The sequence below is a fragment of the Pinus tabuliformis genome, chromosome 4_1 (assembly GCF_031772625.1).
Source record: "Pinus tabuliformis cultivar Carrire ecotype Pingquan chromosome 4_1, CPIR1, whole genome shotgun sequence".
Lineage (NCBI taxonomy): Eukaryota > Viridiplantae > Streptophyta > Pinopsida > Pinales > Pinaceae > Pinus > Pinus tabuliformis.
The window spans coordinates 233203181-233228011 of record NC_142303.1 but is presented as its reverse complement, the minus strand read 5'-3'; positions in this window follow the sequence as shown (position 1 = coordinate 233228011).

Sequence of the window (24831 nt, the reverse complement as noted above, 5' to 3'; positions counted from 1 at the left end):
TGTTTTAGTATTGAGTCAGTTTTTAGTTGAGTAAAATTCAGTTTGTGTCTTTGAGTCATCAGTATTCATTCATGTATTTCAGATTGAGTTTTTTTTACTCCATGCCCAATGGATAAGGCTACTTGGTCTACGATATGCTTGGCACCTCCAAGGAGCTACCATCCCCAATGGAGCTAATGTTAGTGTCAGTCTTTGCAGCCTTCCACCAGTGATCAAATATGCTCTTATAAAGTGGTCTTGGGGTGTCAATGTCAATTTTTTGTCATTTCAGTGAGTCTTCAAGTAAAATTTGGTCACTAGGTATTAGGTCTAGGATTGTTTCCACTCCTTCCAAAATTTTCCAAGTATTCGTTCATGTCACCATTTGGTTGAGTGTACCATCATTCAAAGAGTTTTCATCATTATTTCAAGTTCCAATGGGTCATTTTACACCTTGTTTGTGCTTTAGTTGTGCTTAGGTAAGGCTCATTTCCCTCTCTTAGGTTTTGAAGGTAATTTTTATGAGATGGTCAAATCATCAAGAAAACTTGTATCTTGATGCTCATACACCTTCCCCTATCCTTAATATACCTTCTTAAACACTTCCCATCATTGATATCCCTCAAATTCATCATTTCCCCACAAACCTTGGCCTATTGCTACAATTTGACACTTTTCTAGGTTAGGCCTATGTTTTGCCCTTTTGGAGCCCTTCCCCTCACTCAATCCCTAAAATTCCACTTTCCCTTGCTTCCTAACATTCCTCCCTAATTTCAAAAATTTTCTAAAGAATTTAGAAGCCCCTCATCCCCTTCATTTCCCTTCATTTCTACAAATCCCCTACTCCACATATCGAGATAGTTTTTATTCAAATGATGTTTCTGAGCAAGAAAAGATGAATTTGGCAAAAGTGAAAGAGGTTGTTGTCTATAATAGACCAAAGAAGAAAAACCGCCTTTATTTTTTACACAGGCCTCATGGTTTTGGAGAAATGTCCAAAACATCATTTGCCTCAGGAGAGTTGATGTACTTCTGAAATGACCTTGGGAAAAGCAATTTTTATCCTACATGAAATCTCAAAAATACTTTCCTGATGCATCACATGATAACTAGACACAGAGAGCTTTCCAAGGAGCTATCATGGGCTCAATTTGGAGTTGAGAAAGACCTCCAAACATCGACTTCGATATAACTCTACATTTTGGCAGCCTCATTCTGCACATTTTGGTCAGTCTTGGGAGATTGAGTTTTTGATAGGGAAAATGAGCTCCAAATTGAAAAATTTGAGATGTTCTCGAAAGTAGACAAGAAGATATTTCCAACGAGCTGTCATGGGCTCAATTTGGATGCCAGGAAGGCCTCCAAAAGGGACCTGAAATTAGAAATCTGCGTAGGGCCAGTGGCGCTACGCGTAGGACAAATTTTAACACAGGAAACTTTGCTCTACGCGCAGCGCCATTGGCGCTATCCTTTTCCTAGGGGCACTCAATGGAAAAATGGATTTATTTTTTTCGATTCAAGCTGATGAGTACATGCACCCTATGGATTTTCTAAATTTTTGCGGCAAAACTAGTCCACCAAAAAGTAAAAAAAACACCCTGAAAATTATCTTTCTGCCACCTTTTGTACACACAGAAGCAGTCTTGGGAGAATCAACTTTTGAGGGGTTAAAGAAGCTTCAAATGAGGAAATTTCAAGTGTTTTTGAAAGAATACTTGAAGATACTTCCAATGAGATGTCATGAGCTCAGTTTGGATGCCAGGAAGGCATCCAAAAGGGACCTAAAAGTGGCGCTGCACATACGATAAATTTTGCACAAGATGGCCATTTTTCTGAGTTTTGACTGTGTTCATGGATTTTCTTTCATGGAGGATTTTTTACTATTGTAAATTATGAATTGGCTTGTAAATATGATGGATAATTAGTAGTAGAGGGTAGATTCATTAGATTAAAATTCAATTTGAGCACAAATGAATCAATTTCCTCACTTTCAGAGGCAAGTTGCTAGGATGTCTAAATTCTAGTTTCATGTTCAGTGTTGGCTAGATTAGCTCCTCATATTAGGGATTCAACCCCTGAGGATTGGAGGAGGTTGAATTCATGTCTATATATTCTTCTTATTTCTCATTGTAAAGGGTTGGACTCAGCTGGATGATCATGCCTTGATTATACTTCATTTTGTAGCAGTTTAGCAGGAGATTAATAAAAATTGTAGCTATTTCTTTGGGATCCATGTGGTATCTAGTTTAGTTAAATTTCTTCTCTTGTGATCATATGTTAAAATTTTTTGTGTACTTGATTAATCATTCCATTTCTTCTACATGAATGTTTTCAAGTTTATAGGGAGAATCCATAACATCACTGCTCTGCTTTGGGGAAATATTCACCATTATATGTTTTCTACAATTTAGGAAGGACCCATGGTAATCACATGCTCTTCTTAGTTTCTCACTAGCCCTAAAACACCTCACCCATCAAGCCCTAGAGTGACAAACCTTATGCCTATCTTGCCCTATTGAACACCCTGCAATTTTAACCTAATTCTCTAGCCCTAACTGTCTGGCTTCTCTTGATCCAGAAAAATCAAGTCAAACCTTTTGCTACTATACCTAGCCTAATATCCATTTCCTGATCCAGTCATCTTGGCTAATATCCTTACGAAGAGAGCCCTCTCCTAGCCTAGTAGGGCTAGCTACTTGGCTAAGCATGGTTTGTGGTTACCCTAGCATTGCCTTCCTTCAGCCTGAGGTTCAATCCAGGTGATAACATAAGGCATAAGCCCCATGTACTTCATCTCAAACACTCTTGCAAGGTCCACCTTGCTAGATTTTATCAGTTGATCATCACATGTCAGTATGAGATCATCAACATAGAGTACAATGATCAACAGTTTACCTTCGACCACTATGTGGCACAGGTTCGCATCCACATCAGTCTTTTTAAAGCCCAACCCAGTGAAGTAGTTATCTATCCAGTGTACCAAGAATGGTGTGGTTGCTTCAACCCATACAATGCTCTCTTGAGATGGCACACATGCGACTCACGATCAATGGTCTCAAAACCTTCAAGTTTCTCTATGTACACCTCTTCCTAAATCATGCCATTAAGCAAGGTTATATTTACATCCATCTGATGTACCTTCCAACCAATTTGTGTTGATAGTGTCAATATAGATCTGATTGATGAGTACCTTGCAACAGGAGCAAAGGTCTCATCATAGTCAATCCACTCTACCTGTGAAAATCCACGGGCCACAAATGTAGCCTTGTGCTTCTCCACAATACCATCTGCAACTTGCTTTACCTTGGAAATCCAACGAGAACTCACCACTGACTTGTCCTCCAGTGTCGGGACCACATCCCAAACAGTATTACAAACTATGGATTCATACTCCTCCACCACGGCATCAACCAAAATCAACTGCTACAATATCCCCCATTCAACCATAAAATCCATGTATCCCGTGTACCTCTCAAGTGACCTCCGCTGCTTGCGCTAAGAAGTGGGTGCTCCCACATTCTTCCATGCATCATCCAACAATCTGTCAGCCTCTCTAATGCACTTTCTTCCCTCTCTAGAAGGCTCTCTCTGAGTGGATTCCTCCACTACCGAATCCTCTACATGTGGGTACTCCACATCAACCTGAGGCTGCTCAACCTTAGGAGCTAAAAGCTCCTCATCTGCATGTAGCTCAAGCTCCCTATCAAGGGAAACTCACATGGCCTTCTCGTCATCAAATTTGACATCCCTCCGAACCACTGCCATCCTATTGGTCGGAAAGTACACATGATAGTTGTGAGGTGTATAATTGTGCCCCACAAATATCCCCAACTTTGTTGTCAGCTCAACATAAACCACTATTTTGCATGCCTCAACCCACACGTGTAGTGGTAGGCCTTGGTCATGCAACATTGCCCTCACTGCCACCCCATTCTGCTGAGGGTTATGGGGTGTCATCGACTCCCATTTAATCCCTTCTTCTACACAGAGGTTCTTAAACTTGTTTGAGACATAATCACCATTGTTATCACTCCATATAGCTTTAACCTTCATTCCTGACTCTTTCTCCACCAATGCTTTAAACTCACAAAACTTTGTGAAAGTTTGATCTTTTTTCTACATGAAAAATATCCAGAATTTACACGAATGTTCATAAAAAAATATAACATAAGACATGTCTTTATCTGTGGATGTTGTTAAGAATGGTCCACACACATCAGAATGGAGTTGCTCTAGAATAGCCTCTACTCGACTGCCTCTGTCATGAAAGGAAGACTTGGTGTATTTTCCCAAAGTACACCCATTTCATGTATCAAGTTGCTCAAGTGTACCTTTGGGAAGACGAGTAGAGATTAGCTACAATATATTCAAAGTCCCATGATGCAACTGACCCAATTTCCTATGCCACAACTTTCCAACGTCTCGACTCTGCACCCTTTCTACTTTCATGCTCAAAGAAGCACAGTCCTCTACCTGCATCTTATAGGTATTCTTCACTTGAATCCATACGTTCTTTACCTGGCCCGTGGCTATGTGTTAAAGGAGCGCCTTTTCTTTCAGGAAGATCACATCATAACCTCTATCCTCAAGCATGGCAATTGATACCAAGTTCTTCTTCAGCCCAAGCACATACATAACATTACTCAAGGTGAGTTTAGCCCCATGCTCCCTCTAAAAAGTAATCATGCCCAATCCAATAACATTATACTTGCCCTCATAACCCATGTCGATATGCATCTAGAGATCTTTCGCCTCCAAGTCACTGAATAAAACTTTGTAACCATTCATGTGGAATGAAGCTCCACTGTCTAAGTACCATACACTTCTCATCATTGATGACAATATGCATTCAATGAGGAAAAAGTCCAGTTTGAATTGAGAGGCCAAAGCCTCACTCGCCACTCTTCTTGAGGACTTCTTGAGTGGACAATTTGTAGAAAAATGTCCCAGCTCATGACAATGAAAGCACTTAACTTTCTTCATGTCTTTCTTCTTACCTACATGATAAGAATCCAGTTTGGAATGGGAAGCTTTCCCTTTCCCCTTCTTCACCTTAATCTCTAAGGCACAGTTCTCTTCATCATCAGTCTTTGATGAAGAGCCATCCCTAGTGTTCCTCCTGATCTCCTCTTGCATCAAATTTGACCACAGTTGTTCCCAATCCAATAGCTTCTCTTGACCATTGATAGAGTCCTAATAACTATGCCAAATATTTGGGATTCCTAGAATAGAAAGACTCACCATATCATCCATGGAAACTGTGATTCCAACACTTCAATATCATCACAAAACTGAGTGAACTTGGTCAAGTATTTTGGAATCGTCTCACATTTCTCCATTTTGATTTTTCAAAGTTTGTCCTTCAGTGCCAATTTCCTTTGGTCACTGTTGTTCTGATACAATTCCATCAATGTTTTCCACATATAATATGGATTTTCCTTTCCACGGGGACTCGAGACAATGTGGTCTCAAACTCCCTCAAGGATTATCTACCTTGCCTTCACCACACACTTCTTCCATTTGGCCAAATTCTATGCATCTAATGTTGTTGGCTTAGGAATTTCTTGATCAAAAAATTCCTTCAAGCCATTATCCTCTAGCCCAACCTCCATTCTATCCCTCTAGGCTATAAAATTTTAGTTTCCTTCCAAGGCATACTCAAGCCACAAACCGTAAAACACCATCTGTTGATCCTGAAGTATGTATGGAAAATTTGAATTTCACCTATAACCCAAAACTCAGAACTTCAAAATCTCCTCTACTATATTGTCTATAGCTCCGATACCATGTATAGTTTTCTAGAAATCTAGCTCTAATACCATGTAGAAAATCTTGTAGATTCACAAGGTCATGCAATGTACTAAAGCATAGGACAAGAATGTATTTCTACTTTCAACCAGCGGAAGCCAATAGATTGATGAAAACAATATGAAAAAGAAGAAGATAAATCAATGGCACATAACACAAGATGTATCTGGGGAAAGCCAATGCTCAAAACCACACTATATGTATTGCATATATCAGAAATATGAGTGATGATACAAATCTTGTTTTCACTAGAACAATTCCACACAAGTATACTGAACTCTCTCAACTCAAAAGAAAGCTCTTGGCCAACACTTAGCCAATTCTGCAGCTCTCCAAGCCCCTAATCTCTTGCATAATTCCTAGGATGAATAACCTGTATCTAAGTAGAATTCATGCTTCTAAAATTGTGCAATACAAACATAGGATCAATCTCTGATGGATGCATGATATCTACACTCCAGTAAATAATACAACTGAGAGTACACTATCCCTAAACTCTAGTCTCAACTAGGTCTTTCTCAGAATCGACATGCCTGAGTTTCTAATGAGGAATGTTCAATTAACTAGAGTGACACTGGTGGATGCACTAGTGTAACAACTAACAGTTAACTCTCTATTAATTCCTCAAATAGTTTGGAACTAAATTAACTGAACTTAACTCTGTAAATTGAGTGGTCTAATTTCCAACTCAATTTAAACTCATACTAGACCCCTAAAACTTAGGGAGATGATATACATGACTACAAAAAGACTCCCAACTAGAAATTCCTAAGTTAATTATGTTAAGTAAACTTAATTAACTATTTACAAGTATCTATGAGAATAGAATTCGATTTTAATTCTCAGTTTAATTCAAGGACAAATTAAATTGGAATTTCTTGTTGCCATTTGTCAACACTATTTTATTACATTCATCACAAAGCAATAACTTACCTTCCGAGTATAATGAGCTTTCGTATATCTCTTCAACATCCTCTTAAGAGTGATGACCAAAAACTTGTGCGTTAAGAGGAAGATATTCTATCTTCTTAGCAACTCCTTTTGGGGATGTTTTCTTCAACTTCTTCATTCTCTTCTTTTGTTTATCATTTCCAACACCAACATCTTACTTGAGAAACAAGGTTCTTCCACTCTTGAGCTATGTAGATTTCTCCTCAAATACATTGCAATCTATCCAACATTTCCCTTGTTGACTCATAATGCCTCACCTTATCAATATCTGGCTTAGACAACCTTTCATGATAATCTCCTTGGATTCTTCATTTTAATTTTAAGACAATTTATTTTTCCTCATTAAAACTTGAAATCCATTATATGAGAGAAAACATTAACAACCATAGTATAAACCATATCACAACACATGAATACACATCATGAGAAGAAAACACATGAACATGGAGGTTTTACGTGGAAACCCTTTCGGGAAAAAACTACCTAAGTTTTTTTTTTATATTTGATGTAAAATAAGAGTACCTACTCTATTAAATCAATATGTTTTGTGAGACACCACTCATAGGAAGTACCAACTCTCTTTGATTGTTTGTTGGCACCCACTAGTAGGAAGCACCAACTTCCTCCTTTTGTAGACACATGTCCAGCTTACTAGAAGCACCATGTGAAGCACCAATTTCATAGATTTGTCACAAGAACCAACTTAAAACTCCTTGGATTGATGAAAGCACCAACTTGTAGGAGGCACCAACCCCCAAGAATTCTCAAGCACCCACTAGAGATGGAATCACAAGCTTCCTGTATGTAGGCTACAACCCACACTAAAATAGGAACTCAATGTTAATCGTCATTGGCAGCGATTCTCCCTGATATAATCTTTGTTCTCTTCAGCCCTTGGCCCATGCAGCACTTCATCTCTACTCACTCTGCTCACTCTTCAACAACCTACTATCACCACTACAACATCATTATTCTCTAGGCCCTCTTTCCACTACACACATCATCACACTCTTCTCGGCCTTCTTCCTCTACACAAGCACCTTTGGCATTTGGCACAACAAAACTAGCTCCCTCTCAGGGTCTCTTTCTTATTCTTAGGCACTATCAGCCTTTCACAAAACTACAAGATCACTTAGCGTCAGACACAACAACACACACTAAGCACAGATCTCTCCACACAACTCTCTCAACAATGTTTCATTCCCCACTTTGCTCAATTGCGCTAATGTGTTTAGTTCGTCTACTGCACTCTAGTCAATGCTCCCTCTTTTGTGCATCACTCTTTCATTTAGTCTACTTGAGTGTACCTCTACATGACTTCTCCATCCTACTGCTACATCTGACCTGACCACTGCTACCTCATTAACCACTGAGAATGAGCATTTGAGTACTTCTCCATACTAAGAAATAAATCCTTAGTCTTCTTGCACACTCAATGAAGTTCCACATGCTTATTAATTTACTGTAAATCTTGACAGGTACTTTAGGATGGCTTGTCTCAGCTCATGCCAGGCCAATCACTTCATCCTATACAACCGTGGTCCTCTCTTTCTTGACCCAATGATCTCTGCAATCGTTATTACTCGTGTGACACCAACTCTTATGAACTCAGTTACTCTTTAGCTTCCAACTCATTCATCCTACAATACCTCTACGCTGCCATTTCAAAAAAATTTCTCCAAAGTGCAATTTCAGAGCCCAAACATTTTCTAACTCTTATTATTTCGATGTTATGAAATCACACTTTTCTAATTCCTTCAACTCCTTCTTTCTTAGCCCAATTTAACTTGGCCCTTTCTTGTTTTATACCATGGAATAGAGGGTTGTAACCAGTGGCTTAGTGCTAGGGTGCTAAGGCCTTTAGATCCCACTAGAGGCCTATATTCCTTTGTTGACTTCTCTTTCCCTTAGTACATTTGGGTTTCTATGTCCCAACACCAACATACATCGAAGCTCATTTCATCGTAACTTTTTAATAAAGCATTTGCACAAGAGTTACCAAAACTCTGAGCTCCAAAATTCTTCATAGCACTTAGGTGCTAACCCCCATCTGTGCCCTTGGTCCTTTGGATTTCCCATGACCAAGTGCCACCACATCAGAGCTCCCTGTATCGATACTTCCTTGACAATTCAATTTTGTTGGAGTTCCGAAATTCCTACCTCTAAAATACTTCATAACACTTGGGTGCTAGACCTAATCCATGTCCTTGGTTCTTTGAATTCCACGACCAAGTAACAACAAGAAATTGGAGGCACTAGTAGTGGAAATTTTATTCAAATTCAATTATGAGGGAGTTAGGAAAACTCCAACCTCCGAAGTTCCGATCTCTGAGATAGCATTGAGATGATATCATCAACTCAATGTGGCATCTCCTTAGTGGTGACACGTGTCATCGATATTTTCCCCATTAGGCCACCGAAAGTTCTGAATCAAACTACCATCTGTCCACCACACAACAACATCATGCTAGCAGCATTTTCCATGTCCACTCCTTAGGGACAATCACCTGCTGCCATGTGTCTAATTAGAGGAGAGAGAAAGAGTCAATCAGTTCTTGTTTTTCAATAGTTTCCTTAATATTTCCTCTTCTCCGCATCCCTCACCAGTTTCAAATAATTTGATTTATAAGAACTTACGAGGTTTCGAAAAACCAAAATTACAAACCTTTGAGGATCTCCTCACTCCTCGATATTTCCCTGCTCTGAGGCTTTGATGTGAATTTCTTCGATATTCAGCCTTCCAAGGTTTATAGGCTTTGATTTTTGATATTCTTCTTGTTCCTTCCTTCTAATATCAGGTTTCCAGAATCATCTCCTAAAACTCCAACCCTCCAAAATTTTGACCTTCTAATGTCCCAATATGTTATCTTGCTCCACGATTTTGATCTGCTTAGGACTAAATTCAACAAACAATAACTTTTGATATTGATGGCAATTCATTGGCTTCCACATACCATTGGAAATCTCTTTCATAGCACTTTCCAGTGGAGAAGGTTCAATGTAGGCTTTGATCCATTTTAATATCGATCGGCATTCACAGACTTCCACATACCATTAGAAAGCTCTTTCAGAGAAATTTCCAGTGGAGAAGGTCTGATGTAGGCTTTCAACCCACCTTATATCTGAAAAATGGCTACAAACTCTTTGTCATTCTTTCCACTGTGGCTCATCTCCTTGTGCCTAGAATCCTGAACTCCCAACCACCATAGTCATAATTTTATGGATTCTCCAATAAGTTTTCTACTATGACAATTCTCTACAGAGAACTGTAGCAACCATGGGACTACCCCCAAGCTTGACACATCATGTTATGTAACCAGCTCATAAAATAGAAGAAGCGATATAACAATGACTTAAAAACTAGCCTATTCAAGGGGAAAACCTCCTTTACATTACACAAATAAATAATTGTTGAATGATTCAAAAGGAGAATCCTCCTTTCTATATATAAGAGTCTAAGGGGTCACAACATAATTGAACTTGACATAACAATAATAATGTAGGGGAACAAAAATAAGAATAGTGGGCTTTTATGGGGCACAATAATAACAATAGGGGGACTACAACATTAAGGGATCTACACTGATAATAACAATGAGGGAATACACTAGTATTATAGGGACCTAACATTCCCCTCTCCTTCAAAAAGTGTTGTCTGTAACGTTTGAATAGTTCTGGATGCTTCTGTATAAAATTCTCGTCTTCCCATGTGGAACCTTCACCATGTAAGCTCTTCCACTTGATGAGATACTCTAAAATTGATTGATTTCATAGCCTTTGAGTTCTTGTTTCCTTGATTTCTTCAAGTTCCAATATGATTTTTCCTTCCTCGTTAAGTTCTAGAAATATTGTTTGAACTGGGAGCTTGTCATATATAACCTTATTTAAGCACGAAACATGGAAAACTAAGTGCACTCGAGAAGATGCAGGAAGCTCCAATTTGTATTCCATAGTACCAATCTTTTCCAACACCTTGTAAGGACCACAATACTTTGGTTATAATTTATTATCCTTCTTATCTTTCTTGAGGGACAATTGTTTGTATGGTTGTAGCCGTAAAAATACCCAGTCACCTGTATCAAAACTTCTTTTGCTGCGATGTTGATTTGCCTATTGTTTCATTCTATTATGCACCAAAGTGAGGTTATCCTTTAAGATTTGGAGAAAGTTTTGTTGATTCTTGATGTAATCTTCCACTTCTTGAACCTTAGAATGATTTTCCAAGATTTTTTGAAAATCTGGAGAAATAGATGATTTCGATGTTTGAACCTCTAGTGAACATAATTGTGCAATTACCCCCATTTTTCTTTATTTAGAATATTTTTCATTCCTTTAGGGTTGATTACCTTTCCTGGATTCCCCGTGATACCCCTTAATTAAACTTCCTTTCCTTCCAAAAAAAATTCAAGAAAAGTTCTTGAAAATTAAAAGATATTGTAACCATTGGACTCCTACTACAACATCAGCACTACCTATTGTAATGGAAATAATTGGACTATTCAACACATATTATCCCATGCATAGCTTGATATTATGGAACTCTCATGAAAAAATTATGGTTCCTCCATTTCCAACCATCATTTGACACTCTGGTGTTGGATATAGGAAGAAATTCAATTCCTTGGCTATCTTACAATTAATAAAAATATGGGTACTACCAAAATCAATCAATGCTATTACCTTTTTATTCTTGATATGTCCTTCTATATTGAGACTTTGAGGCATGGTAATTCTTGCCAGTGCATTACAAGATATGGTTAGATTCATTTATTCTTTCCCTGGGGTTGGCTCCTGGTGTATATCCTCTTCTTTTTACGTTTCTTGTTCCTTTTTTTCGTCCTCTTCACAATCTATGTAAATTAATTTATTCTCGGCACGCTTATGACCTTAGTGTGTTTTCTATCGTAGCTTTAATAGAGACATTTTGATCTTTTTCTTCCAACTTTTGTGGCATCAACATTGTAGATTGTGGAAGGCTAGGAGAAACAGTGCTTCCATCTTTATAGTTGTGAGTGGTAGGCTTCCTTGTTGCCATAATTGTTCTATCAATTTTTCTTGCCAATCTGAATGCCTTCTCCAATGAATCAGGTTCCCAAAGGTGAACCTCATGTTGGATGATATCCTTTAAAGTACCTATGAATACGTCAATCCTCTAATCCTATGGAATATCATTTACCCTGATATTCAATTTTTGGAAGACCTCAATGTGCTCTGCCATTGAACCCTTTTGTTTGAGATTTATTAATTGGCTAAAGAAGGTGTTTCTCTTTGTATCCTCATAATGTGATATCATTTCCTCCGTAAAAATTGACCAATTGAATTTTTTTAAGAGAGAAAAGTCATCGATACCATACAAACTGATTTGGTTCTAAATATAAAGTTGCAATGTGTATTGTTTGTGTGTTTTTCACATTATGGAGATCAAAATATTGCTCCATCGATAGTATCCATGTTACAGGATCCTTGGCATCAAATTTTTTCATATCAATCTTTGGAATATGGTGGGTCTTCAATCCAATGTTAGACTCTATGAAATCATGATTAGCATTTCTCTTGTTCTCATCATGAGTCTCGTCTACTACCTTTTCGCCATTAGGAAGCATTTATTATAGGAACTTTGTCAAGTATTTCTTCAAATATTACATTTTTCCTTTTAATTTTGCTTCTATACCATTGATATTATCTTCCATGTCATTTTTCAAACTATCCATCTTAGCTTCTCTTACTTTTTGTGAGAGTGAAATTTGTTGCACTTGGTCTCCCAATTTTGATATATCATGGTGCATTTATTCCTCTTCCTCATGTGTCATAGTAGAGATTTCAGGTTTCTTACTAGGTGTTTCCATTTTCTTTCTTCGGGGCATCAATTAATGATAATTATTCTTCATTATTCCCTTTGAATCACTTCAAACTAATTTTTTCAAACAAAACTTATGCAAATTTTAAAAACTACACACCTTTTATTTCGCTTTGTAGGAGCTCAATCTTTAATTTTCTATATCTCTATAATTTCAGATCTCAAAAGTTTGAAATTTTGTTCTATTGTATCCCTTTGAGTCCTCTTTCCAACCCCACAATTCTGATCAATATTGGATTCTTCAAGAAATAGTTGTTCCCAATATCCCATGATCACCTTATTATAGATGGGTTCGGTAGAGAGAACTTGTATGGCATGCCACGTATCACTGATTCAACGTTCAACCCTGAAACGTATAACCAGCAAACTATAGCCCGTCCACTTTCTTTTCATATTTTACAAAATTTAAATCCAATGCTTAGAGAGAAAGTTATGACAATTTTCCCAAGGTCACCTATTTGAGATGGAATTCTGGAGCCTACAAAAACCCTAACTTGCTCAGATCATATCTCTGAAAATATAATGGTACAAGATCTGAAATTAATACATGAGGTTCACCAATATTTCATCTCCACATGGTTTCAATTTTAGCTTTTTAAGATTCGTAGAAAAAACGTTATAGAAAATATTACATGATGTCGTATTAGAAGCAACAAAAACCTAGAATCCAAACCTATGATACCAAATGTTATGCAACCAGGTCACAAAATAAAAGAAGAGATAGATCAACAACTTAAAAATTAGCCTCTTATCAGGGGAAATGTCCTTTATGTTACACAAATAAACAATTCTTGGATGATTCAAATAAAAAACCTCCTTTTTATATATAGGAGTCTAAGGGGTCACAAAAAAAAGAAATTTGACATAATAATAATAATGTAGGGGCACAAAAATAAGAATAGTGGGCTTCTATGGGGCACAATAATAACAATATGGGGGTTACATGGGCACAACAATAAAGATAAGGGGGCTACACTGAAAATAAAAATGTGGGAATACACTAGTATTATAGGTACCTAACACATCAAGCACTTCAAACTAGTCCAATTACCATCACAACTAGGCTATGGAACATCAAAGTCAACATCTTCTACCACAAACATCCATTCTATCTAGTTGAAATCAATGACAACATTCTTACCTAAAGTTGTGTTAGGCATACTAATCCTTCTTATGGACAATATGGATCTCCCTAGATCTCAAACAAAATCTAGTAACAAACAAGAAAAGAGTTGCCACCTTTCCTTAGCTTATGATTGATTGAAACAAGTAATATGTGAGGGATCACTTATTGAGTTAACAAACTGCCTATTGAAGTCCTTTCGATGCCTTCCAAAAATGGATTCTCCTTGATGCTTTAGAGGCCTTTCTAGTGCTTTCCACAACATCTCCATGATGTTTCAAAGGAGATTTGCACAAACAAAAACAAACAAAGGACCAAAGTATCTAGCATATAGAAATAAAGATAAATGAAGTTTTTAACTCAACATACATCATAAATTGAATCAATAACCAATCATAAAGTATGTGAATGATCAAGGAATCTCACAAACAATATTAGAATAAACATGATTATGAAAGAACAATTTCTTTTTATTGAATAAAAAGGAGAAAAGCTTACAACCTCATTGCCTTGATGTTACAAGCCTCTTCCCATGATCTCCAACCTTCTTCTTAGATGTCTATCTTTCTATCCCTATTTCTACAGCATAAGCCTACCTTCAATGGTCGTTCCCAATCCTCTGGCCTATGTTTGATTTATAGGCCAAGACGAGGAGGCTTGGGATCCTCTTCCTAAGGGATGAGATCCACAAATGGTGGGATAGGGCATCCAGAAGGAGAGACAAGTAACTCCATGATGGGAGGGATCAGGATTGAGTAAGCATCAATTTGAAGTTGTTAGTTGGGAAAGATTTGACTAACAAATATTCTATACATTTATTTTTAATTTTTACTTGTGTTAACTCATGTGCACAGGCCATAGTGTAATATAGAGTGGACTTTTGTGGTGAATCTAATGGTCACTTCTGCATATGCCCAGAAACTAACTAGGGAATTGTGCAAGAAATCAAAAATTGGTTTTCTAGCCTTGAGATCCAAGAATTTCATTCTCTTTTAGATTGTTTAGGTCCTAGCCTTCCAAGGGGATGCTTTAGAACACTTTGATGGATAGCGAAAGATCTAGATTGATGGTCATTTTCCCAATGAAAAAAAATGGCATGTAACAGATTCCCCCCTAAAGTGGAAAGTCATAAGAGATGTTTGAGGACTAAAGCACTTTATCATGCTAAGGTTTGGGTTAGAGACCATAGGTGGTGACCTGAAAAAATTAATCCAATGTTACAATGCAATATAAAATCATCGTTGAGGTAGGAATTCTCATACTCAGAGAATAAATGCGTCAGAGAACCAGTACAAAAATACACCTAAAGATCCATGTCAACAAAAGACACAATATGGATGCAGCCATCAATGGATCTATGTTTACAATAATAAGTATTTAATGACTACATGTAGCCTGGATGGATGAAACTAGATCCAAGGTCTTGATCTCCATCTTTCCATCTCCAGTACGAATCTAACCATGTGAGTGAATGTGTCGTAGTCGAACATGGTAGAAACCACTTAATTATTGGTCAATGACGTAAACCATTAACAAGTGGGAGAGAAGCCACCAATAATGACAATGGCTCTCAAGGTAATTGCGGTACAATCTATGAAGTGTGAAAAGATGTTATAAAGTCAAACACTCAAACAATCATTCGATTAAAGGTTAATGATGAGAACCTATTGTCGAAGGAAAGAAACCTCCAATTAAGGCATGCTCGCTCCAAGATACTGAAGAAGGTTTCTATATGAACTTCCTAGATAGTGAGCTAAAGTCAATAGGAAGCAACCCATCATATGATGGTCTAAAACACAAAACTAATGTGAATATTTGAAGAAAAACATGTTGGATTAATCCAAGACTGACTCAAATATGGCTGATATGATTGAAGGCTATGAATTGCAATGTAATTTTGACTGAGGTTGGGCTTCTCTTGAACATATTGGTGACATGACATTCTGACTTGGTAGCATTTGACTAAAAAATAATTGGACTAGAAAGAAGTTTGAAGACTTTCAATGAGGCATGGTTAACTGAGAGGAAAATGCGTTTCCCAACCCAAAAACAAAGGTGACGGAGTGTCATTTTCAAGAGCAACATACTTCCTTTTACAATATAAACAAACGTTCTTTCCCAATTCCCCCCCCCCATTACTGGCAATTGCCTCTTTATTTTTGTGAAATATTAAGGGGGATAACATATGCTTGTCCTTTAAGCTCGTCCTTTGGATGAGTCCTTCAGAGTAATTTTAACAAAACCTAGGAAGGAATGGTTTGGTCTCATTATTATTAACGAGTCCTACACTATTTAAATTCTACGAGTCCAGTGAAGGAGTAACTCGATGTCATTTTCATGTTTAAAGAGTTTGAAAAGGCACAAAAATAAAACATGTTCAGTTATTTCAATGTAAACTTTTAATGAGCTTGGAGAAATTAAAGATCAATGTTTTTCATTTTCATGGAGTCAAGAGAAAAACATAAGTAAACTCCATAGTGTCCTCTTTCATAAATTTAGTCTCTCAAGCCCATAAAATGGTAAAATAATGTAGGAGAGAACTCTATTAACCATGATTAGTCAATGTATACCTTTTCCGTAAATAGTTTAGTTCAGTTCGTAAAAGGGGTAAATTATACTGAATAGACGACTGTTCATTTACTTTTACAAGTTCAAAAAGTCAAATACTCATGATATTTTCATGTTTAGGAAGTCTAAAAATGGCTTAAAGAGAACTCTTGGGTTTTTTTTTTTCGTAAGTTTTTAACAAGTTTGAAAAAGTGGTAAAAATGTACTTATCGCCAAAATGATTCATTTTTGTAAATAACATATGTTCTGCACATTTAAACTCAAAAATTATCATCACTGTTCAAAAACATAGTAAAAACATTAAAATTTTTGGATTTAGAGGCTAATAGGAAAAAAGTAATATTTTAATGGGCCTAAAAAGCTTATAAAAATCCAAAAAGTAATTTATTTTTTTTACCATTTGTGTTTTTTACCATGTGAGAGTGATTGAGTGCATTTATCACCAAAACCTTTAGAGGTGGATTCTAGACAAATCGGTGGACCAAATCATGAGCCACTTTATCTAGGTAAAAGATATCTCTGATATATTTGTTTTGATTCCTTTCATTTTTCTTTTCACCATGTATTTTTTTAGGGGGTTTCATTAGTTCAAAAATCACCCTCGATGTGTGTAGTCTCTCTTCATCGAGTTTGCACACACCAACCTGATTTTTATATGTAAAATCAAGATTTGTGTGCTTTCTTAAGATAGAACTACGCAAATCTAAACTTCCCTTAAAAGGCAGCCACACACAATGCCGAGGGCTTTGAAAACATTAAATAAAATACACAAATTTCTTTGCTAAAATCATCACAATGTTTTCTAATGATCTTCCATTTTCATTTTTAGGGTTTTGATCTACAAAATTGGAGTGGAGGGAGAGAGAACATGAAGAACATGATGTAGCAGCTCTGAATAATCCAAAAACAATACATGATTTGAGAGACTATCACCAATACAATTTTTTCATAATCCCAGGCATGAAGGCCGAGCTAGATTTGTTGGAATGAATGGTGAGAAAATGGAATGTGCAGGAAGAGTGATTCCAAATTGGGGATCATAGAGTCACCATATATGTTGATGACATTTATTCTTTTACTGGGCTCTCACACCATAGAGTTGACATTCCTTTGTATGGGCATAGATGAGGTGGTGGAATGACTCCCACTTACCTAGTGCAACATTATTCTCTAGGGTTTGAGCTCAAATATGGACGAATTGATATCAAAACCATTGAGACACTTCCTTTGAGGACTATCATTTTTACTGTTGCACGATTATGTGGAAGTGCAACAATTCATTTTCTCATGAAGGCTCAGATGTAGATTTATGTAGAGTGTTCGTAGCCTATGATATTCAACTAGTGTGAAGGGGTAGTTTCCAACCTCAAAGGGAAACTAACTAGAGTGAAAACTAGAAAACTAAACAATTATGGGTCTGGTTCCATTGTGATCTCATTCACTCTAGAGAGGATTGTTATAGACATTTTTGTGCCTAACAGCATGGAGCATGAAATGTCAATAATCTGAGGGATCCAAAGTCCCTAAACATGTTGTTCTTACCCTTAGAGGAACAAGGTCAGCAAACCACAGCACTGAAAATCAGTTCTCCACCTGAAAACACTCAAAAACAAGCTATTTCTGGATCATGTCAGCTGCTCCACTGAGCATCTGCGCTGAATGTCAACTGCTCCACTCTGTACCTGCGCTGGGCGAGATTGGCCAAGTGGCACAGTCATTCTGCAAGGTGTCAATTGCCCAGGAAGCTTCCAAACTGACACTTGGGTCAAGGAATTCGCCTTGTGATGAGTAAGAGGGTCTTGATCTCCAAGTGGAAGCAAGAATCTCCAAGTGGACTCAAGAACTGAAGATTAACTAAAGTGGGAGAGGACACTAGTCAGCTTCATGTCAGTCTCAAGCTGACTCATCCTTTCTCCAAATCTCCTATATATAGAGCTCTCTCATGAGGTCTCAGGAGGCTGGAATCTTGTGAATGTAAGGAAGTGCTGTTGGTTTGAGTATAGAACTATTGGGTGATTGCTTTGAAGGAGGTGAAGAGGAGATTTCTTTCTGCTGGGAGGTGTTCCTGGATTGGGCCTCTTATGGTTGTAACACTCTCAGAACTTTACTTCTTCCATTAATAAAACATTTGAGGTTCTTCTATATGCATGTGTCTCTGTGGCGTATTGATGCTTGTATATTTGATTTATTCTAATCCTTGAATCAATTATCGATGTATGCTTCTCGTAGTTCCCTTTTCTTGTGCTTTTGCAGGATCTTTGTGTAGCTGGGCCAGTGAAAGAGCAAGGAGCTGGGAGCAAGCAGCAAAGAGGGAAGATTGGATCAATCATTAGCGGAAGATAACGGTTAGTGGATCTCTTCCTCCTCTCTCTTACATCTCATAAAGAAGTAATCTTGAATAGCTTTGCATTCGGTTGTTGCTGAGGTACTATCACCCTTAGAGTGGGATAGAGTCATTCCGTATTGGATACTTTTCCCAACAACAAATTGGCGACTCCGTTGGGGATCGTATCTTGTTGGTTTTTTGTGTTTTTGCTATTCATTTCATAAACACAGGGAGTACCGAATCGAACTGCATTTGGATCTTTCAAATGCAAAGTAGAGGGCAGCTATTCTAGCTCAGTTTCTGGGCAAGTTTATGATTTGAAGAGCTGATCCACAAGGACTCTTAATAAGCTCTTAGTGATAGCTTTTCATCCTCCTTTTCATCCCTTAGTGTGTCCTTGACTGATAGCTTCTGATTTGGCCAAAAACTGTGAATTTTTTAGCAATCTGTGACCCGGAAACTGAGAAAAACGAAAGTTTGAATCTTCAGTGCAGGTACTGTGAAGGCAGTCTGCATTTCAGCGCAGTTCCCGAAGGGGCTACCTGCGCTGAATGTCAAACTGATAGTGTACCACCTGCGCTGAACCAGTCTTGCCTTGTGCTACTGGGGTTTCCTGTTGTTTCTTGCCCTGTTTTCACCCTTGTTTTTGCAGCCTGTTACCAGTCAATGTACCTATCTGAAACCAACTTTCCTTGCCACTATTTCGCCTTGGTTGTATAAAGAAACTGTGTTTGTTCTTTGTGTATTTCTTGTATCATTTACAGTTTTCCATAACGAAAGTGAACTAGTCTTGCTATGGCCTCTTAGATCTAGACCTGTGATAAAGTGTCGTTCTGATCTTAAGAGTTAGTTTGTTTGCTGTTCATAGCTGGTTGAGCTTTTGCTTTCGTCATATGGTTTGAATTTATATATTTTTAGTGTCGAAACAAGTGAATCTTAAGGTGTCTTTTGATTTTGGACAAGCTTGTTTGCTTTCACTTGAAATTGAATTCGAAATTATACAACAGCTTTCTTTTTGTATTACATCAACATTAAGAAAGAGAAAAGAAATACCTGCATTTTGCATTTTGCATATAAGTTTGTATGTTGATTTAGGGAAAAAGTGCATTAGTGTGTGCTCTTTGATCTGTGTGAAAAGATGTTGTCTTTCTTTTCCCTCAGTAGTTAAGATTTTCATAAGTCGAAAAGATTGAAAAAGCTTGCTTCTCATCTTAGACTGCATTTAGGAATTTGTATCAAAACATCTCGTGGTGAACCTTGAAAGGCAACTGCTAAACAAGATCAACATTAAAATAAATTGAATTTACATAACAACACATTGAAACATAACGCAAACACATAGAGGTCTAAGCTAGAGACGTGTTCCGGCGTCGTTAAACGTGATATCTTAGCGTTGAGTGGTTGGGTGATTCCTCCACGGTGAAGCGATAAGTATCAATACAGACTTGCGCTCCCACGTACCGTCGCGTATATATTGGGAGACCCCTATAGGAACAAAGCCTTTATCCATAGGAAACCGTGTCGGCCGCCCTACTGATCGCAATGCAGTGAACACAGCATTCACGAAGATCGACCACTCGTACCGTAAAATGTATTCTGTGGTTTTGCGAAAGGTTTGGCACACCCTCTTCCTAGATCTCCAGAGCAGTTTCTTTTGGCCTTTTTCAAACTCTATAACTGAAAAAGTCCATCCGAGCATTTGTCACTTCGGGCTCGTTAAAACATCGAAGGAGACTAGAGTCATCTTTAGCTTTTTCTCGACTCTTTAAAAGTGAAAAAGCAAGTTGTGTCTAAAGCGTCGTTATAAAATTTATTTTAAGTGGAATAATCATCACCTTTCCCTCGTTGATCTTCGAAGTTAGTCCACCACAAGTGGAAGTTCCTGTAGAATCGCTAAGAAATCTTTTGGATAGACTAGATATGTCTGAACAACCGTCGACATCTAGGACTGTGTCGTCCGACACAGCAGCAGCAGAGCCTCCTGCTACTACTCCAACGATGTTCGCTGGTATACCATCTGTCCCGGCCAATTGTCAACAACAAGCCGGAGTCCAATCAGGGACAATGACATGGTTAGTTCCTATTTCTTCATCCGGATTATCATCTGGTATTTCTTATGTTGAAACTCAACAAATTGATCCAATGTGTCTTCAAAGGCCAATTTACCCTTTAAGTACTGGATTTCCACCATATGGAGGGCAGTATGCTCTTTCATTGTTCCCTCCCAGAGAACAACCATATGGGAGTTTACAACAAAGTTCAGGTCAAACTGGAATTACATCCAGCGGTTGGGTACCAATACTGCCTCAACAACCAGGGGTTGTATATTCAATGCAACCAGTACACCCTGTGTCGAATATTCCCACCATACCTACTATAGTGAATGTGTCGCAAGTACAAGCTCCACCTGTTGTATGTCAACCCCAAGTTTCTCAGGTTGCAATACAACAACCTCTTGTCTCAACGACTCAATCACAATCTCAGGGTAGTGCCTCCTTATCTGGAGCGACTCAGGCTCAAACACGTACTGTGACTCCTCATCCCGGTCAATCATCCAGTATTGGTCAACAGCAAATGGTCCAACAACCAGAGCTGGTTCAATCTCAACAACCGCCATACTAGCAATCATATCAAAGACCTGAGCAACAAGTCTTTGTAAGTAATGGGCAACCATACTATAATGGTTATGCCCATCAACCTTGTCAAAGTTGCCAGCATTATGCTAGTTTGCAAAGACCCATTGCTCAGGCGATCCCATCTTATCCTGGGTATGCTTCACCTAACCTGAATCAACAGTTGCCCTTTGTAGCAACTCTAGAATTACCAGATCTAAACCGGCTGACGAATGATCCAATTGCTTATGCTCCTTGGTGGCCAGCGATTCCGCATAAACTTCCGTCAGATATTCCTAAATTTAATGGAAATCCGGGTGAAGATCCGTCGAATCATGTGATGACATTCCATCTATGGTGTTCATCGAACACCCTGAATGATGATTCGATAAGACTTCGCCTCTTTCAGAGGACGTTAACGGGTCCAGCGGCAAAATGGTACATTGAATTGCCTAGAGCTTCGTTCGACAACTTCAGTACCTTAGCGACAACCTTTTTAACCCATTTTCAATTACCGATAAGGTATGAAACGGGAACAGAACTCCTTACCAACTTCAAACAGACGACTGCCACCCACATATCTGATCATATACATGAGTGGCGTCGTCATCGTAGGATGGTGAAAACATATGTTCCCGATCAGCTGTTAGCTGAATGGTTTATAAAGTCGTTACTTCCTGCTATAACGGAAGATGTGGCCAAGGGGGGAGTCGTAACAGAGGAGCAAGTTATCGCTCGTGCACAGTATTTGGACTTAGTTTATACTCAGTCCGGCACGCTCTACGACAAAATACCCGACGCTCCTAGACCGGAATTTTCAATTCCTCCTCCTCCTAAATCAAACAATGACTCTCACGCCAGCGATGGCGTGATTGGCAAGCACAAAATTTATAGTCAAAATGCAAATGAAGAACTTCTTGCCTCAGAAGTAAATGCCATGTCGACCGACAAAGGCAAACAACTGAAGCAACGAGGGGGCAAGAAGAAAAAGAAAGGGAGAAAAAGGAAACCCCCGGCAGGGTGTCATATATGCGATGAGGATCATTGGACAAAAGATTGTCCACATATAGCTGAAGTTAAGAAACTCTTTAAGAGTCCAAAAACCCCAGCAGTATTGACTGATCCGTTTCCTAATCCAGGTCAACGTCTGGTTGCTAATCAAAATGCTTCCCGATCCCAAGTGCTTATGTTGTCTGTATCGAAGCAGCAAAATGATGCTTTGACAAGGAATAAAGATTACAGGAATCCAAAGCTGTCGAACAACAAGGCTAATGAACAACCTAATAGTTCGACAACAACTTTGACCAAAGTTGTGCCACCCATCATTCCTAAGCTAATGATAAAGTCGCAAAAGGGAGCAGTACACAAATCGACATTTAATCCTTGTGCGGAAATAGCACAGATAGAGGACCTGGCCCAATCGTCGTCCACTATGTCGACACTTGAGGTACCGCAAAATTGTTTCTCCCAAGAGCAAGCTTTATTATCAGCAATAGGTGGGATTGACCCAATGGATTCCAATCTTGTGGCCTTTGATCATAAAGGATATGACCCTCAGTTACCAGCTCAACTAGCTTTCCTTATTCAAGTGAAAGCCCTCAACAAAACTGTTCATCGAACAATTATCGATGAGGGGGAATCTACATGTCTTATGTCGATGAGTTGCTGGAAAGATTTAGGCTCACCACCCTTGTCGAAATCGTCAACGACGTTAAAAGCATTTGATGGACGATCATACACTCCATACGGGATTTTAAGTAACTTGCAAGTTGAACTGGGGGGAAAAACAGTAGGAATTGATGTTGAAGTAATTGATGGAAACCTCGATTACAACATCCTACTGGGAAGGCCCTGGATCTATGCCATGGCTGCGGTTGTGTCGACCTACTTCAGGAAGATTGCATTTCCCTTCCAAGGAGGAATTACAATCATCGACCAACAAACTTTTCTCCCCAACAGTTCACAAGTTACGGGAAGCATTCTGATGATCCATGGAAGGAATCATTCGCTCCAAAATATCGGAATAGGTCTCCTAAAAGACCCTGCCTTAATGGGTACTTTTGCCCTACCGCCTCCAAGTAATCTGGCGGAAGTGGCCACAGTGGAATATGAAACCTTCTATGTCTGATGGATTTGGACTCCAAGGACGGTTCTCATCCCATGTCAACCTCGTTAAAAAATGAAACAAGGAGTCCGAGGACGGTTCTTATCTTGTGTCAACCTCATTAAAAAATGAAACAAATCCCCTTTCTCAAAGGTAAACCTTCATTCCAACCACCGAGTTGAATGCAATGAAGCTTGGGGGGCATGCACCTCGATTTGCGTTATTATGCTGGGGGCATGTGAATTTATCATCGAGCAGTTTTAGCATAAAGTTCATGCTCGTTAAAAAATAAACGCAAGATCCGAGCAGTTTTAACACGGTCTTCATGCTCGTTAAAAAATAAATAAAAGCAGTGAGCAATGTTTCCTCCAGAGTTTAAGCTCATTTTTATCTAAAAAAAGAACCTATCCCGGTAAATAACCTTTGTGATCGTAATTTTATCAGCCATAAAAAGCCTTGGTCGTGTTTGCACCTGCCACCTCCACCGTCATTTGGACGATCGTTCACCTCCATATGATTGTTTACCCATTTTGAGGAACAGCTGCGAAGAGTGATTTCACCTAGCCATCCTTGTGACACTGCCGTGATTGGAAAATTCCAACCTGTACCTGGAATCTGTTGCTATCCCTGTTTATCACTCGTTCCTCAAAAGACGAGTCTTCTTTGAGCTCTTTTCATCTGACTCGTAAAATATGAAAAGTTTGCCGAGTTTTGGCCTTCCAGCTCGTTAAAGTGACCGGAAGAGCTATCCCTCCTCTAGATTTTAATCTTTTTGGACCTGAGGGATTATTACACAAAAAGGTCGAGCGCTTGTTTTATTCGGCTCGTTAAAGTTATCGAAAATTCATCCCTTCTGTATTGTTTTATACTTTTTCGGACTTAAGGGATTAGATGACGAAAAAGGAATTTTGGAGTTAACTTTCTGTACCTTTTCAGACTCTCTAAAAATGAAAAGGACCGAGTTTTCCTTGTCGTTAGACTCGTTAAAATGATTAAATAGCGACAAACTTGTCTTTAGACGAGAACGAGTTTCCCTATCGCTAAGCTCATTAAAACATAGCGATGGGCTTGCCCGAAGGGCAGGTTATAGAACAAGCATATGTTATCCTCCTCAAGCTTGACAAAAATAAAGAGGTACTGGTCAGAAATGACTGGGGAAAAATTGGGAGAACCTCAAAGCTTTAATGGTAGCAAGTCGCTCTTGAACATGACACTTTGTCCTCTGTATCACATCGGGTTGGGTTGTTTCATTCACCGGTCTCATCACCATGGTCCTCGCCAAACCATCCACATTTGGGGTAATGCTACCGATCCATCACATCAGTGTCGTTATATGTTCAAGAGATGTTGTTCAGAAAGAGTCAACCGTGTCCCATCCACTGCCATACATTATCCTTCATCCACCCATGATCGCCACCCTGAATCATATTTCACAGATTGTTTTCACCTCCACTAAAATCATTAGCTCCGTTCCGTGTCACTGATGTGGGATTCATTAAGGCC